General features: G+C 46.6%; 1 protein-coding gene across 1 annotated transcript in view; it reads left to right on the forward strand.

Annotated features, from left to right (window-relative positions):
- LOC311131444 (uncharacterized protein) overlaps window positions 1-16268 on the forward strand; it is a 55456-nt gene that overhangs the window by 11293 nt on the left and 27895 nt on the right. The window lies entirely within an intron of this gene.

Here is a 16268-nt window from a genome sequence, read left to right on the forward strand (position 1 = left end):
TGCAAATTATGGTGGAAAATAAGTATTTGGTCACCTACAAACAAGCAAGATGTCTGGCTCTCACAGACCTGCAACTTCTTCTTTAAGAGGCTCCTCTGTCCTCCACTCGTTACCTGTATTAATGGCACCTGTTTGAACTTGTTATCAGTATAAAAGACACCTGTCCACAACCTCAAACAGTCACACTCCAAACTCCACTATGGCCAAGACCAAAGAGCTGTCAAAGGACACCAGAAACAAAATTGTAGACCTGCACCAGGCTGGGAAGACTGAATCTGCAATAGGTAAGCAGCTTGGTTTGAAGAAATCAACTGTGGGAGCAATTATTAGGAAATAGAAGACATACAAGACCACTGATAATCTCCCTCGATCTGGGGCTCCACGCAAGATCTCACCCCGTGGGGTCAAAATGATCACAAGAATGGTGAGCAAAAATCCCAGAACCACACGGGGGGACCTAGTGAATGACCTGCAGAGAGCTGGGACCAAAGTAACAAAGCCTACCATCAGTAACACACTACGCCGCCAGGGACTCAAATCCTGCAGTGCCAGACGTGTCCCCCTGCTTAAGCCAGTACATGTCCAGGCCCGTCTGAAGTTTGCTAGAGTGCATTTGGATGATCCAGAAGAGGATTGGGAGAATGTCATATGGTCAGATGAAACCAAAATATAACTTTTTGGTAAAAACTCAACTCGTCGTGTTTCGAGGACAAAGAATGCTGAGTTGCATCCAAAGAACACCATACCTACTGTGAAGCATGGGGGTGGAAACATCATGCTTTGGGGCTGTTTTTCTGCAAAGGGACCAGGACAACTGATCCGTGTAAAGGAAAGAATGAATGGGGCCATGTATCGTGAGATTTTGAGTGAAAACCTCCTTCCATCAGCAAGGGCATTGAAGATGAAACGTGGCTGGGTCTTTCAGCATGACAATGATCCCAAACACACCGCCCGGGCAACGAAGGAGTGGCTTCGTAAGAAGCATTTCAAGGTCCTGGAGTGGCCTAGCCAGTCTCCAGATCTCAACCCCATAGAAAATCTTTGGAGGGAGTTGAAAGTCTGTGTTGCCCAGCGACAGCCCCAAAACATCACTGCTCTAGAGGAGATCTGCATGGAGGAATGGGCCAAAATACCAGCAACAGTGTGTGAAAACCTTGTGAAGACTTACAGTAAACGTTTTACTTGTGTCATTGCCAACAAAGGGTATATAACAAAGTATTGAGAAACTTTTGTTATTGACCAAATACTTATTTTCCACCATAATTTGCAAATAAATTCATTAAAAATCCTACAATGTGATTTTCTGGAATTTTTTTTCTCATTTTGTCTGTCATAGTTGACGTGTACCCATGATGAAAATTACAGGCCTCTCTCATCTTTTTAAGTGGGAGAACTTGCACAATTGGTGGCTGACTAAATACTTTTTTCCCCCACTGTAACAGTCATACATTAAAGTAAGTCATGTCACGACAACTGTTAGTTAAATTGTTGTTCAAGTCATGCACAAGGGAAAACATGCAGGACAGTGCATGTCTCCCAAAGACATCCATCTCAGTCAGACATTTAGGATGTGTCTCAAATGGCACCCTATTCCCTACATCAGTGTTCCCCAACTGGGTGATTATTCTTTTATTTTTTATTTTTTATTTATTCTTTTTTTGCCCTCCTTAAATGTTATGTTGGACATAAAAGACTAAAAACACCAGCAAATCAGCTCCAAGTGATTTTAATAGGGCTGTGATGGTATTTGAATAACCGTGTAACTGACGGTTCTATATCGTGGAGCTCTGCTCCTATTGGTTTACCCCGCTGCCTAGCCAGCGAACAGCCTGGACAAAATTATGCACACACCTGCAGCCAATAGGAGTACAGGTGTCCCTATAAGAGGGGACGCTTCCCCTCAATCAGCCTCCCATTATCTTCAGCGACTGGACTGGACTGAAGAAGCCGAGAAGACTAGACTCAGGACGAGAAAGCCGCCGTCGATTTTCCAAGTCTTGATGTCATCCTAAAATGAGCACACCTGGAGATTTTCCACCCCCAAAAGCTCTTGTCAGAGCTCAATGTCGCTGTTCTTCCATGGCGGCTGTCGACTCCCAAGACTTTTGTCTTGTGTGCTTAGGGTCACAGCACGCCAGGGACGGCCTCATAGATCCTCCACTATGCGCCAGCTGCGCCCTCCTTTCTTTAAAGGAGAGGAAGCAGCGTTGGGCATTTTTCAGGGAGGATATCCCTCTTGAGGATGTGCTATCGGTGCTAGCCTCAGTTTTTGAGGCGTCATTTGAGGGCGCAGACTCAGGAGATGACCGGGATATTGGGGAAGAGATGGATATTCCATTGGAACAATCCGTCTCATTGACCCAGTCATTCAAGTCCCCCTTTCCATTGGGAAGTGCAAGGTCATTTTCATTCCTGGGCGATGACGACACGGCTCTGAATTATCAACAGCCCATCTTACGCCACAGCCTCTATGCGCTCTGACTTTCCAGGGCTCATCAAGAGGGCTGCTAAGCGCCTTGAGATTAAGCTGCCCCTGTTCCCTCCAACCCAGAAGTGGACATGGAGGGCGGTGGAACCTTTGGCTCCGGCCATGCCCTCACTCAACAAATACGTTGAGGGCTCATGGGAGGCAGCCTTGGCGGAGCGTGCGCCGACCAAGGCGTATCTCCCATTCACCAGAGTGGAAGGGAGACAGCAGGGCTTTTCTAAGGGAATCCCCAGACTCGAGAGCACCATGGCTGCGTGCCGGGTTCGAGTTCCTGGCCCTCGTCCAAAAAAGCCACTGCCTACACAGAAGGACTGGCTCACAGCACAGCTGGTTGAGAAGTCCTTTGAGTTGGGAGCCCAGGCTGTAGCAGCAGCAAACAAAATTGCCCTCCTCGCAGCCTCTCTGTCCCGTCTAACCACGGGTAAGACTGAGCTCTCGGGGGAGGAGGTGGAAGAGGCGTCCAGGATTTCTGGCGCTATTCTCCACCTGATGCAGGCATCGGCCGTTTGTGCAGGGAGGTCCATGGCCACTTCGGTGGTCACAGAGCGACACCTCTGGCTGTCCATGAAGGAGGCCGATAGAGCTTCACTATTGAACGCCCCCATCTCTTACGACGGCCTGTTTGGGGTCGCCGTCAAGGATGCGACGGAGCGCTTCATTAAGATTGACGAAGAGAGGAAGAGTTGGCCAGACGCCTGCCACTGGCAGGGAGATCTAGCTCTGCGCCACGGAAACCGTCAACATCCACCGCTTCTAGTAGGCCTGGGTCTACTGCGAGGCATCGTGCCCGGCGTCAGACGGCGGCCTCCAGCAGCAGGGGAGAGGGCTCCGCCCCTCCGGCAGCGCCAGAGGTTCCGACCATCCTGCCGGCGAGGGAGGTCATCAGCACGTCATCCTGGCATCACCCGAAGGGCAGCCAGAAAAGACGGCGCTTATGACATGGAGAGGGGGAGAGAATGGGAGACGGCACAGCGCCTGGTTCGACTGTGCCCACTATTCCCCCCCACCCTTCTGTTGTGGGTACGGAGGAAACTGTGTTTTATGGTGTATGTAATAAAGAGTTGGCTCCAATTGACTTTGTCACAAGAGAGCCCTTTTTCCATGATACATACCTCTCTCTCTCTCTCTCACCACTGAGTGTAGCACAGCCCACCAAGGGTGCGTAGCTGAGCGCACACATGAGGCAGGTGTAAGTAAGGTAACAAGGCGCCGCCTTGCTATACCTCATAAAAACCTCACACCACAGATTCCTAGGAGTACTGTAGGGGAGGTTTCACATAGCAGACTGTGTACACAGCCAGGTAATGGAATGATGAGGCAATCGCTATTGGGGGACGGCGCTCTGACTCAGGCTAGCGCCTCAGTCAGTACAGTTCAGACCCGTGCTGCGTTCACGGAGGGCTGGGATAACGAGGTTACGAGTATAACCAACATATCGGCGCCCCTGTTTCTCTCAGAACGTGCTCATGTTTCCTCTCCCTTTCATGGGAGGCTCGCCTTGGGCTGTTCCACCACTTCAGTGTTGGGGAACAGCGGCGGCGAGGGCCGTCGAGGAATACAGGTCCTTCCTACTGAATACACCACAGCTTCGCGCTGTTCCGCTTTCTCAACATTATTGGGAGTGGCAGCGAAGCTGTACCCTCTCCCGCTGGCTAGACCAGACGCTGGAGAAGGGTTATGCCATCTAATTTCATTGGATCCCTCCCCCATTTAGGGGGGTGGTAGAGACGGTGATGAAAACGCCGGAAAAAGTAGCCGCTCTCGTTACAGAGATTACGGAACTTTTGGCGAAGTAGGCGGTCACAGTAGTTCCCTGGGATCAAAGGAACAGGGGGCTGTATTCGCCCTACTTCCTGGTGCCCAAAAAGACGGGGGGGATGAGGCCAATATTTGATTTACGCGTTCTCAACGAGAGCGTAACCAAATGGCCCTTTTCGAATGCTAACGACAAAACGTCTACTGGAATGTGTCCAGAGGAGAGACTTTTGTACGAGCATAGACCTGAAGGACGCGTACTTTCATGTGCCGGTGCAGCCACGTTACAGGAAGTTTCTGCGTTTGGCCTTTCAAGGGGTGGCGTACGAATTCGCGAGGATGCAAGTCGGGTACGCCCTGGCACCTCGCACGTTTTCCAAATGTGTAGAGGCGGCAATAGAACCGTTACGTCGTCAGGGGATATGGGTGTTAGCCTACCTAGACGACTTACTGGTTCTCGCCCCGTCAGCAGAGCTGGCGATCACACACACGACGTAGACAGTGATTAATCTCACGCGTCTGGGGTTCGCTGTGAATTGGAAAAAGAGCACGCCCTGGCCCAGTCATCAGATTGTCTATCTGGGGATACAGCTAGACACTGTGACGATGAGGGCTCGAATTTGGGATCCTCGATGGGCTGCGCCGTTGCTAGCCCTACGAAGGTTTCATCCGAATCACACGGTAACAGCGCTTTCGGTCATGTCACTCTTGGGTCTCATGTCGTCGGCCCATTTCGTGGTTCCGCTGGGAGTCCTGCGAATGCGCAGGATACAGCGATGGTTCGCCCAACTACGACTAGACCCAGTGCGTCAGCGTCGTCGGTTGTTGGTGGTTCCTCTCTCGCTCAGAGCAGATCTGAACTACTGGAGAGACCCGTGCATTCTTACGCACAGAGTCCCGATAGGCAGAGTGTCCTCCTACAGTCCAGTGTTTACAGATGCCTCTCTGACTAGATGGGGAGGGACATGTAAGACCCAGGCGATAGGAGGTGTGTGGCCTCTTTCGAGTCGCCACATCAACCTCTTGGAGTTGAAACGGTTCTACTGGTTCCGACCCACTTCGCGTCTACCCTACGGGGTCGCGATGTGTTGGTCTGGTCAGACAACCGAACCACAGTAGCCTACATCAATCGTCAGGGAGGAGTCAGGTCTCCTTCACTCCACCGGTCGGCGGAGGAATTGTGGCTGTGGGTTCACGAGCACCTGCGCTCGTTGAGAGCAGCACACATTCCAGGCTACTTGAACGAGGCGGTCCTCGAGACATGATGTAGCAGCCATTCGAACTTCCCGGTCTCACCTATTGCTGTTCACTGGACCTTATGATCACTCAGCTGCACAGCTGATGCCTGCTGGACTGTTCCTTTACACGGTACCTCTGTCCTGTTTTATCTGTTTAGCCTCATCCCAAACTTTCGTCACCATTACCAGTTGTTGTCTTAGCTCTCTCGAATAACACCTGTGATTGCTTTATGCCTCTCTCCCATGTCAATATGCCTTGCCTATTGCTGTTCTGGTTAGTTCTTATTATACAATTTCACTGTAGAGCCCCTAGTCCCACTCAACCAGCCTCAGAGAGGTCCTTTGTCCCACCCCCCATACACGTGGAGACCGGCTCAATCGGTGCCTCCAGTGATGCTATGTCTTTCATCGTTATTCAACGTTTAGGTTTACCTCCACTGTACTCATCCTTCCATATCCTTGTCTGTACATAATGCCCTGAATCTATTCTACAACGGCCGGAAATCTGCCCCTTTTATTCTCTGTACCCAACGCACTAGAAGACCAGTTCTTAAAGCCTTTAGCCGTATCCTTATTCTACTCCTCCTCTGTTCCTCTGGTGATGTAGAGGTTAACCCAGGCCCTGTAGCCCCCAGTATCACTCCTACTCCCCAGGCGCTATCATTTGTTGACTTCTGTAACCGTAAAAGCCTTGTTTTTTTGCATGTTAACATCAGAAGGCTCCTCCCTAAGTTTGAGTTACTCACTGCGTAGGCTACTGTGGTTCGGTTGTCTGACCAGACCAACACATCGTGACCCCGTAGGGTAGACGCGAAGTGGGTCGGAACCAGTAGAACTGCGTTAGTTAGCACACTCCGCCAACCTTGATGTTCTAGCAGTGTCTGAATCCTGGCTTAGGAGGACCATCAAAAACTCTAAAATGTCCATCCCCAACTACAACATTTTCCATCTAGATAGAACTGCCAGCAATCTACTGTAGAGAGAGCCTGCAGAGCTCTATCATACTATCCAGGTCTGTGCCCAAACAGTTTGACCTTCTTCTTCTAAAAATCCACCTCTCCAGAAATAAGTATATCATTGTTGCAGCTTGCTACAGACCCTGGACACCATATGTGAATTGATTGCCCCCCATCTATCCTCAGAGTTCGTACTGCTTGGTGACCTAAACTGGGATATGCTTAACACCCCGGCCGTCCTACAATCTAAACTAGATGCCCTCAATCTCACACAAATTATCAAGGAACCTACCAGGTACAACCCTAAATCCATTAACATGGGCACCCTCATAGATATCATCCTGACTAACTTACCCTCTAAATACACCTCCGCTGTCTTCAACCAGGATCTCAGCGATCACTGCCTCATTGCCTGTATCCGTAATGGGTCCGCGGTCAAACGACCACCCCTCATCACTTTCAAACGCTCCCTAAAACACTTCAGCGAGCAGGCCTTTCTAATTGACCTTGCCCGGGTATCCTGGATGGATATTGACCTCATTCCGTCAGTAGAGGATGCCTGGTTGTTCTTTAAAAGTGCTTTCCTCTCCATCTTAAATAAGCATGCCCCATTCCAAAAATTCCTTACTAAGAACAGATATAGCCCCTGGGGTTCACCCCAGACTTGACTGCCCTTGACCAGCACTAAAACATCCTGTGGCATACTGCATTAGCATCGAACAGCCCCCGCGATATGCAACTTTTCAGAGAAGTCAGGAACCAATATACACAATCAGTTAGGAAAGCAAAGGCTAGCATTTTCAAACAGAAATGTGCATCCTGTAGCACTAACTCCAAAAAGTTTTGGGACACTGTAAAGTCCATGGAGAATAAGAGCACCTCCTCCCAGCTACCCACTGCACTGAGGCTAGGAAACACTGTCACCACTGATAAATCTACGATAATCGAGAATTTCAATAAGCAATGCTACGGCTGGCCATGCTTTCCACCTGGCTACCCCTACCTCGGCCACCAGCCGGTCATCCCCCTCTTCAAAGGGGGTGACACTCCTAGATCCAAACTGTTACAGACCTATATCCATCCTGCCCTGCCTTTCGAAAGTATTTGAAAGCCAAGTTAACAAACAGATCACCGTCCATTTCGAATCCCACCATACCTTCTCCGCTATGCAATCTGGTTTCCAAGCTGGTCATGGTGCACCTCAGCCACGCTAAAGGTCCTAAACGATATTATAACCGCGATCGATAAATTACAGTACTGTGCAGCCGTCTTCATCGACCTGGCCAAGGCTTTCGACTCTGTCAATCACCGCATTCTTATTGGCAGACTAAATAGCCTTGGTTTCTCAAATGACTGCCTCGCCTGGTTCACCAACTACTTCTCAGATAGAGTTCAATGTGTCAAATTGGAGGGCCTGTTGTCTGGACCTCTGGCAGTCTCTATGGGGGTGCCACAGGGTTCAATTCTCGGGCCGACTCTATTCTCTGTGTATATCAATGATGTCACTCTTGCTGCTGGTGACTCTCTGATCCACCTCTACGCAGACGACACCATTTTGTATACATCTGGCCCTTCATTGGACACTGTGCTAACAAACCTCCAAACAAGCTTCAATGCCATACAACACTCCTTCCATAGCCTCCAACTGCTCCTAAATGCTAGTAAAACTAAATGCATGCTCTTCAATCGAACGCTGCTTGCACCCGCCTGCCTGACTAGAATCACTACTCTCAGCGGGTCTGACTTAGAATATGTGGACAACTACAAATACCTAGGTGTCTGGTTAGACCGTAAACTCTCCTTCCAGACTCACATTAATCATCTCCAATCCAAAGTTAAATCTAGAATCGGCTTCCTATTTCGCAACAAAGCCTCCTTCACTCATGCTGCCAAACATGCCCTCGTAAAACTGACTATCCTACCGATCCTTGACTTCGGCGATGTCATTTACAAAATAGCCTCCAACACTCTACTCAGCAAATTGGATGTACAGTGAGGGAAAAAAAGTATTTGATCCCCTGCTGATTTTGTACGTTTGCCCACTGACAAAGAAATGATCAGTCTATAATTGTAATGGTAGGTTTATTTGAACAGTGAGAGACAGAATAACAACAACAAAATCCAGAAAAACGCATGTCAAAAATGTTATAAATTGATTTGCATTTTAATGAGGGAAATAAGTATTTGACCCCCTCTCAATCAGAAATATTTCTGGCTCCCAGGTGTCTTTTATACAGGTAACAAGCTGAGATTAGGAGCACACTCTTAAAGGGAGTGCTCCTAATCTCAGTTTGTTACCTGTATCAAAGACGCCTGTCCACAGAAGCAATCAATCAATCAGATTCCAAACTCTCCACCATGGCCATGACCAAAGAGCTCTCCAAGGATGTCAGGGACAAGATTGTAGACCTACACAAGGCTGGAATGGGCTACAAGACCATTGCCAAGCAGCTTGGTGAGAAGGTGAAAACTGTTGGTGCGATTATTCGCAAATGGAAGAATCACAAAATACCTGTCAATCTCACTCGGCCTGGGGCTCCATGCAAGATCTCACCTCGTGGAGTTGCAATGATCATGAGAACGGTGAGGAATCAGCCCAGAACTACACGGGAGGATCTTGTCAATTATCTCAAGGCAGCTGAGACCATAGTCACCAAGAAAACAATTGGTATCACACTACGCCTTGAAGGACTTAAATCCTGCAGCGCCCGCAAGGTCCCCCTGCTCAAGAAAGCACATACAGTGGGGAAAAAAAGTATTTAGTCAGCTACCAATTGTGCAAGTTCTCCCACTTAAAAAGATGAGAGAGGCCTGTAATTTTCATCATAGGTACACATCAATTATGACAGACGAATTGAGGAAAAAAAATCCAGAAAATCACATTGTAGGATTTTTAATGAATTTATTTGCAAATTATGGCGGAAAATAAGTATTTGGTCACCTACAAACAAGCAAGATTTTTGGCTCTCACAGACCTGTAACTTCTTCTTTAAGAGGTTTCTCTGTCCTCCACTCGTTACCTGTGTTAATGGCACCTGTTTGAACTTGTTATCAGTATAAAAGACACCTGTCCACAACCTCAAACAGTCACACTCCAAACTCCACTATGGCCAAGACCAAAGAGCTGTCAAAGGACACCAGAAACAAAATTGTAGACCTGCACCAGGCTGGGAAGACTGAATCTGCAATAGGTAAGCAGCTTGGTTTGAAGAAATCAACTGTGGGAGCAATTATTAGGAAATGGAAGACATACAAGTCCACTGATAATCTCCCTCGATCTGGGGCTCCACGCAAGATCTCACCCCGTGGGGTCAAAATGATCACAAGAACGGTGAGCAAAAATCCCAGAACCACACGGGGGGACCTAGTGAATGACCTGCAGAGAGCTGGGACCAAAGTAACAAAGCCTACCATCAGTAACACACTACGCCGCCAGGGACTAAAATCCTGCAGTGCCAGACGTGTCCCCCTGCTTAAGCCAGTACATGTCCAGGCCCGTCTGAAGTTTGCTAGAGTGCATTTGGATGATCCAGAAGAGGATTGGGAGAATGTCATATGGTCAGATGAAACCAAAATAGAACTTTTTGGTAAAAACTCAACTCGTCGTGTTTGGAGGACAAAGAATGCTGAGTTGCATCCAAAGAACACCATACCTACTGTGAAGCATGGGGGTGGAAACATCATGCTTTGGGGCTGTTTTTCTGCAAAGGGACCAGGACGACTGATCCGTGTAAAGGAAGGAATGAATGGTGCCATGTATCGTGAGATTTTAAGTGAAAACCTCCTTCCATCTGCAAGGGCATTGAAGATGAAACATGGCTGGGTCTTTCAGCATGACAATGATCCCAAACACACCGCCCGGGCAACGAAGGAGTGGCTTCGTAAGAAGCATTTCAAGGTCCTGGAGTGGCCTAGCCAGTCTCCAGATCTCAACCCCATAGAAAATCTTTGGAGGGAGTTGAAATCCGTGTTGCCCAGCGACAGCCCAAAAATATCACTGCTCTAGAGGAGATCTGCATGGAGGAATGGGCCAAAATACCAGCAACAGTGTGTGAAAACCTTGTGAAGACTTACAGAAAACATTTGACCTGTGTCATTGCCAAGAAAGAGTATATAACAAAGTATTGAGAAACTTTTGTTATTGACCAAATACTTATTTTCCACCATAATTTGCAAATAAATTCATAAAAAATCCTACAATGTGATTTTCTGGATTTTTTTTCCTCATTTTGTCTGTCATAGTTGACGTGTACCTATGATGAAAAGTACAGGCCTCTCTCATCTTTTTAAGTGGGAGAACTTGCACAATTGGTGGCTGACTAAATACTTTTTTTCCCCACTGTATACAGGCCCGTCTGAAGTTTGTCAATGAACATCTGAATGATTCAGAGGAGAACTGGGTGAAAGTGTTGTGGTCAGATGAGACCAAAATCGAACTCTTTGGCATCAACTCAACTCGCCGTGTTTGGAGGAGGAGGAATGCTGCCTATGACCCCAAGAACACCATCCCCACCGTCAAACATGGAGGTGGAAACATTATGCTTTGGGGGTGTTTTTCTGCTAAGGGGACAGGACAACTTCACCGAATCAAAGGGACGATGGACGGGGCCATGTACCGTCAAATCTTGGGTGAGAACCTCCTTCCCTCAGCCAGGGCATTGAAAATGGGTCGTGGATGGGTATTCCAGTATGACAATGACCCAAAACACATGGCCAAGGCAACAAATAAGTGGCTCAAGAAGAAGTATATTAAGGTCCTGGAGTGGCCTAGCCAGTCTCCAGACCTTAATCCCATAGAAAATCTGTGGAGGGAGCTGAAGGTTAGAATTGCCAAACGTCAGCCTCAAAACCTTAATGACTTGGAGAAGATCTGCAATAGGAGTGGGACAAAATCCCTGCTGAGATGTGTGCAAACCTTGTGGCCAACTACAAGAGACGTCTGACCTCTGTGATTGCCAACAAGGGTTTTGCCACCAAGTACTAAGTCATGTTTTGCAAAGGGGTCAAATACTTATTTCCCTCATTAAAATGCAAATCAATTTATAACATTTTTGACATGCGTTTTTATGGATTTTTGTTGTTGTTATTCAGTCTCTCACTGTTCAAATAAACCTACCATTAAAATTATGGACAGATCATGTCTTTGTCAGTGGGCAAACGTACAAAATCAGCAGGGGATCAAATACTTTTTTCCCTCACTGTAGTATATCACAGTGCCATCCTTTTTGTCACCAAAGCCCCATAAACTACCCACCATTGTGACCTGTACGCTCTTGTTGGCTGGTCCTCACTACATATTCGTCGCCAAACCCACTGGCTCCAGGTCATCTATAAATCACTGCTAGGCAAATCCCTGCCTTATCTTAGCTCATTGGTCACCATAGCAACACCCACCCGTAGTATGCGCTCCAGCAGGTATATCTTACTGGTCATCCCCAGAACCAACACCACCTTTGGCTGCCATTCCTTCCAGTTTTCTGCTGCTAATGACTGGAACGAACTGCAAAAATCTCTGAAGCTGGAGACTCTTATCTCCCTCACTAACTTTAAGCATCACTTGTCAGAGCAGCTTACCGATCACTGCACCTGTACACAGCCCATCTGTAATTAGCCCACCCAACTACCTCATCCCCATATTGTTATTTTATTTGCTCATTTGCACCCCAGTATCTCTATTTGCACATCTTCTGCACATCTATCACTCCAGTGTTAATACTAAATTGTAATTATTTTGCACTATGGCCTATTTATTGCCTTACCTCCATAACTTACTACATTTGCACTCTGTATATAGATTTTCTATTGTGTTATTGACTGTATGTTTTGTTTTATCCCATGTGTAACTCTGTGTTGTTGTTTTTATCGCACTGCTTTGCTTTATCTTGGCCAGTTCGCAGTTGTAAATGAGAACTTGTTCTAACTGGCTTACCTGGTTAAATAAAGGTTAAATAAATACAAATAAATTGGCTTTGTGAAGCCATTGAGAAGGCGTATGAGGCGGCGGGGCGGCCATTGCCTCAGGATATAAGAGCCCACTCCACTCGTGGAGTAGCGGCTTCTACTGCCCTTTTCAGAGGAACTGGGGTAGAGGATATTTGTGCAGCGGCGTCGTGGTCGTCACTGTCTCCTTTTATCAGTTTCTATCTCTTAGATATGTCTTCGAACTCTTTGGCTCAGTCTGTACTCAGCGTAGCTGATGGGAGGACTTGAGAAAGGAATGCAGGACTGAAGAGACAGGACATATATGGCATGACTCCTGACTGACATGTTCAGTACAGTAGTAGGCATGTTATTGATCTGCCCACCAGGGTATACTGGGTTGGGGCGGAATGATGAGGGAAATAGTGTTTGTAACTTTGGTTACATTACTATTAGACCAGTCATAGATTTTGATGGAATTGTGACATCATTTATCTGCTGGTTCAGATTAGTATGACTCATATTCTGATTATCTGCCCACTAGACATTGGCAATGCCATTGGACTAGGTGGGGCGGATTGTACTGAGGACACAGTATATTGTGACACAGTGTGTCACAGTACTGTGGGACTCGGTCGCAGCCATTTAATTAAGTGGGAAGTGTTGGGCTCGGCAGGGAGTACATTTTGGAGCGTTGCGCTCCGCCTTAAACCGATATGTGGCGGAGCTCCACGATATAGAACGATAGTTACCGGAGTTGTAACTCCAGTTCTATGAGTGGAGCGGAGCCCCATAGGACTTAAGGCCCTGCCGACCCTCCAGTCTCGCTGAAGATAAATTGAGCTCTGAAAAGAGCTTTTGGGGGTGGAAAATCTCTAGGTGTGCTCATTTTAGGACGACGTCGAGACTTGGAAAATCGACGTCGGCTTTCTCGTCCTGAGTCTAGTCTTCTCGGCTTCTTCAGTCCAGTCCAGTCGCTGAAGATAATGGGAGGCTGATTGAGGGGAAGCGTCCCCTCTTATAGGGACACCTGAACTCCTATTGGCTGCAGATGTGTGCATAATTTTGTCTCAGGCTGTTCGCTGCCTAGGCAGCGGGGTAAACCAATAGGAGCAGAGCTCCCCTATGGGGCTCCGCTCCACTCATAGAACTGGATTAACAACTCCGGTAACTGTCATTATGGATGAAGACCGTCATGAAAATAAAATAGCCGTCAAAACTGTTTAAATAGGTCTACATTCATTTTAGGATTAAAAAACAACAACGTTATTTTCATGTAGATAAACTTTACCTTATACCGGGAGTGTTTACTAATAATTATAAGCAATTGTTTGCTAACTTAGTCTGTTTTAATAAAATGTCTACATCTCCTCCTCTTTCCAACTGTCCTTTGATGCTCGAGCAGCTAATCCACTAGATGCGCAGGGGTGTAGGCTATGGCACTTCCGTAAAAAGAATAATTTGATGTTTGGACATTCTTTTATACAATGCACATTTTCATTGCTTGCTAGTAAATAAATAAATCGGTCTTTTAAAGGTTGGATGTGTCTGACTATTCATTAATTATTCAACAGCAGTCGACAATGTTGTTCTGGCTCAGAGGCCTATAAAGCGCTAATGTTGTGTCAAATGGACAATGCTACAATCCTCTCCAACCTGGCATGGTATAATTTGATGCGGAATCTTTTCTTAATTTATAGACTAATCAACGCTGATCAGGCCCGGTCCTGGCCGATATGCTGCCCTAGGCGAGATCAAAAAAAGGACCCTCCTATCCCCGCAAAGTAGAATGGTAGCCTAGGCTATACAGTGTCGGCCCTTAATGCACTTTTATGAATGCCCATGTGGTAGCCTACCGTTTGTAAAACAGGCAATTTATCGTTAATCCCTGTCATTTGGTTACATAAATGTATGTTAATACATGTATTAAATACAGGGGGGACTCAATATTAGGAAGGTGTTCCTAATGTTTTGTACGCTGGTGGCTTTGATTGATGGGTGCTTTTAAGGGGGTGTGCTTGAGTGAGTTCACTGATTCTCTATAGGCCTATATGTCATCGAATGACCGCAGCAGCTGGGTTTGTGACGTTATGCAAATATTTCGGGAAAAGTGGGAGAACACATCAGACTTCGTTTGAATGGTTTTGTGAGTCAAAATAGGATCTGTATTGAAACAAATGATATGCAAAAAAGCCAACAGACAAGGACAAAGTAGGCATACAGTGCATTCAGAAAGTTTTCAGGCCCCTTGACTTTTTCCACATTTTATTACGTTACAGCCTTATTCTAAAATGGATTTTTTTTTTATGTCCTCATCAATCTACACACAATACCCCATAATGACAAAGTGAAAACAGGTTTTTAGAAATTTGAGAATTTATATTATTTACATAAGTATTCTGTCCCTTTGCTATGAGACTCGAAATTGAGTTCAGGTGCGTCCTGTTTCCATTGATCATCCTTGAGATGTTTCTACAACTTGATTGGAGTCCACCTGTGGTAAATTCAAATGAATGGACATGATTTGGCAGTGGTGTAAAGTACTTAAGTAAAAATACTTTAAAGTACTACTTTTGGGGTATCTGTACTTTACTATTTATATTTTTGACTACTTTTACTTCACTACATTCCTAAAGAATATTATATACTTTTTACTCCATACTTTTCCCCTGATACCCAAAAGTACTCGTTACATTTTGAATGGGAGAACCTTCCAGAAGGACAACCATCTTTGCAGCACTCCACCAATCAGGCCTTTATGGTAGAGTGGCCAGACAGAAGCCACTCCTCAGTAAAAGGCACGACAGCCCGCTTGGAGTTTGCCAAAAGGCACCTAAAGGACTCTCAGACCATGAGAAACAAGATTCTTTGGTCTGATGAAACCTTGATTGAACTCTTTGGCCTGAATGCCAAGTGTCACGTCTGGAGGAAACCTGGCACCATCCCTACGGTGAAGCATGGTGGTAGCAGCATCATGCTGTGGGGATGTTTTTCAGCGGCAGGGACTGGGAGACGAGTGGTTTCAGGACAAGTCTCAATGTCCTTGAGTGGCCCAGCCAGAGCCCGGACTTTAACCCAATCGAACATCTCTGGAGAGACCTGAAAATAGCTGTGCAGCGACGCTCCCCATCCAACCTGACAGAGCTTGAGAGGATCTGCAGAGAGGAATGGGAGAAACTCCCCAAGTACAGGTGTGCCAAGCTTGTAGCGTCATAGCCAAGAAGACTCGAGGCTGTAATCGCTGCCAAAGGTGCTTCAACAAAGTACTGAGTAAAGGGTCTGAATTATTACGTAAATGTGATATCAGTTTATAAAAAAACAACTTAATCCATTTTAGAATAAGACTGTAACTTAAAGTGGAAAAAGATGATCGCTGCCCTACATAGTGTACTACTTTGACCAGAGCCCCATGGGCCCTGTTAAAAAAAAGTTGTGCACTATATAGGCAGTACGGTGCAATTTGGGACGCAGCCCTAGATTTCCTCCATTAGTTCCACTCTCTCTGTCATTTCTACTTCTGGGATTCTTCTTGTTCTGTTTATCTGAATCGCCTTGAACTTGAGCAAGGCACTTAACCCCAATTGCTCCTGTAAGTCGCTCTGGATAAGAGCGTCTGCTAAATGACTCATGTAAATGTAAACTATAGCACTTTGCCACTTCACAACTGCTTTGCCTCAGTCTGACCGTTGAAGGGTTTTTGTTAGTGTTCTGCTGACTGTTTGTTTGGAAGCTGCTGCTTCCCTCCTCTTCCCCATAAGCTCATTAAAATGTTTGCATGTCCTCAGCAAAAGCTTGTGCGGAAGTGGCTCAATGTATGCCAGATACTGCAAATAAAGAGCATTGCTATTCTGACTGAGTGACATCTAGGAAGGTTCAGCATAGCAGACACTTAACTTTGCCATGCTGCTGTGC

Source organism: Coregonus lavaretus (genome assembly GCF_964263955.1).
Source record: "Coregonus lavaretus genome assembly, chromosome: 6".
Classification (NCBI taxonomy): Eukaryota; Metazoa; Chordata; class Actinopteri; order Salmoniformes; family Salmonidae; genus Coregonus; species Coregonus lavaretus.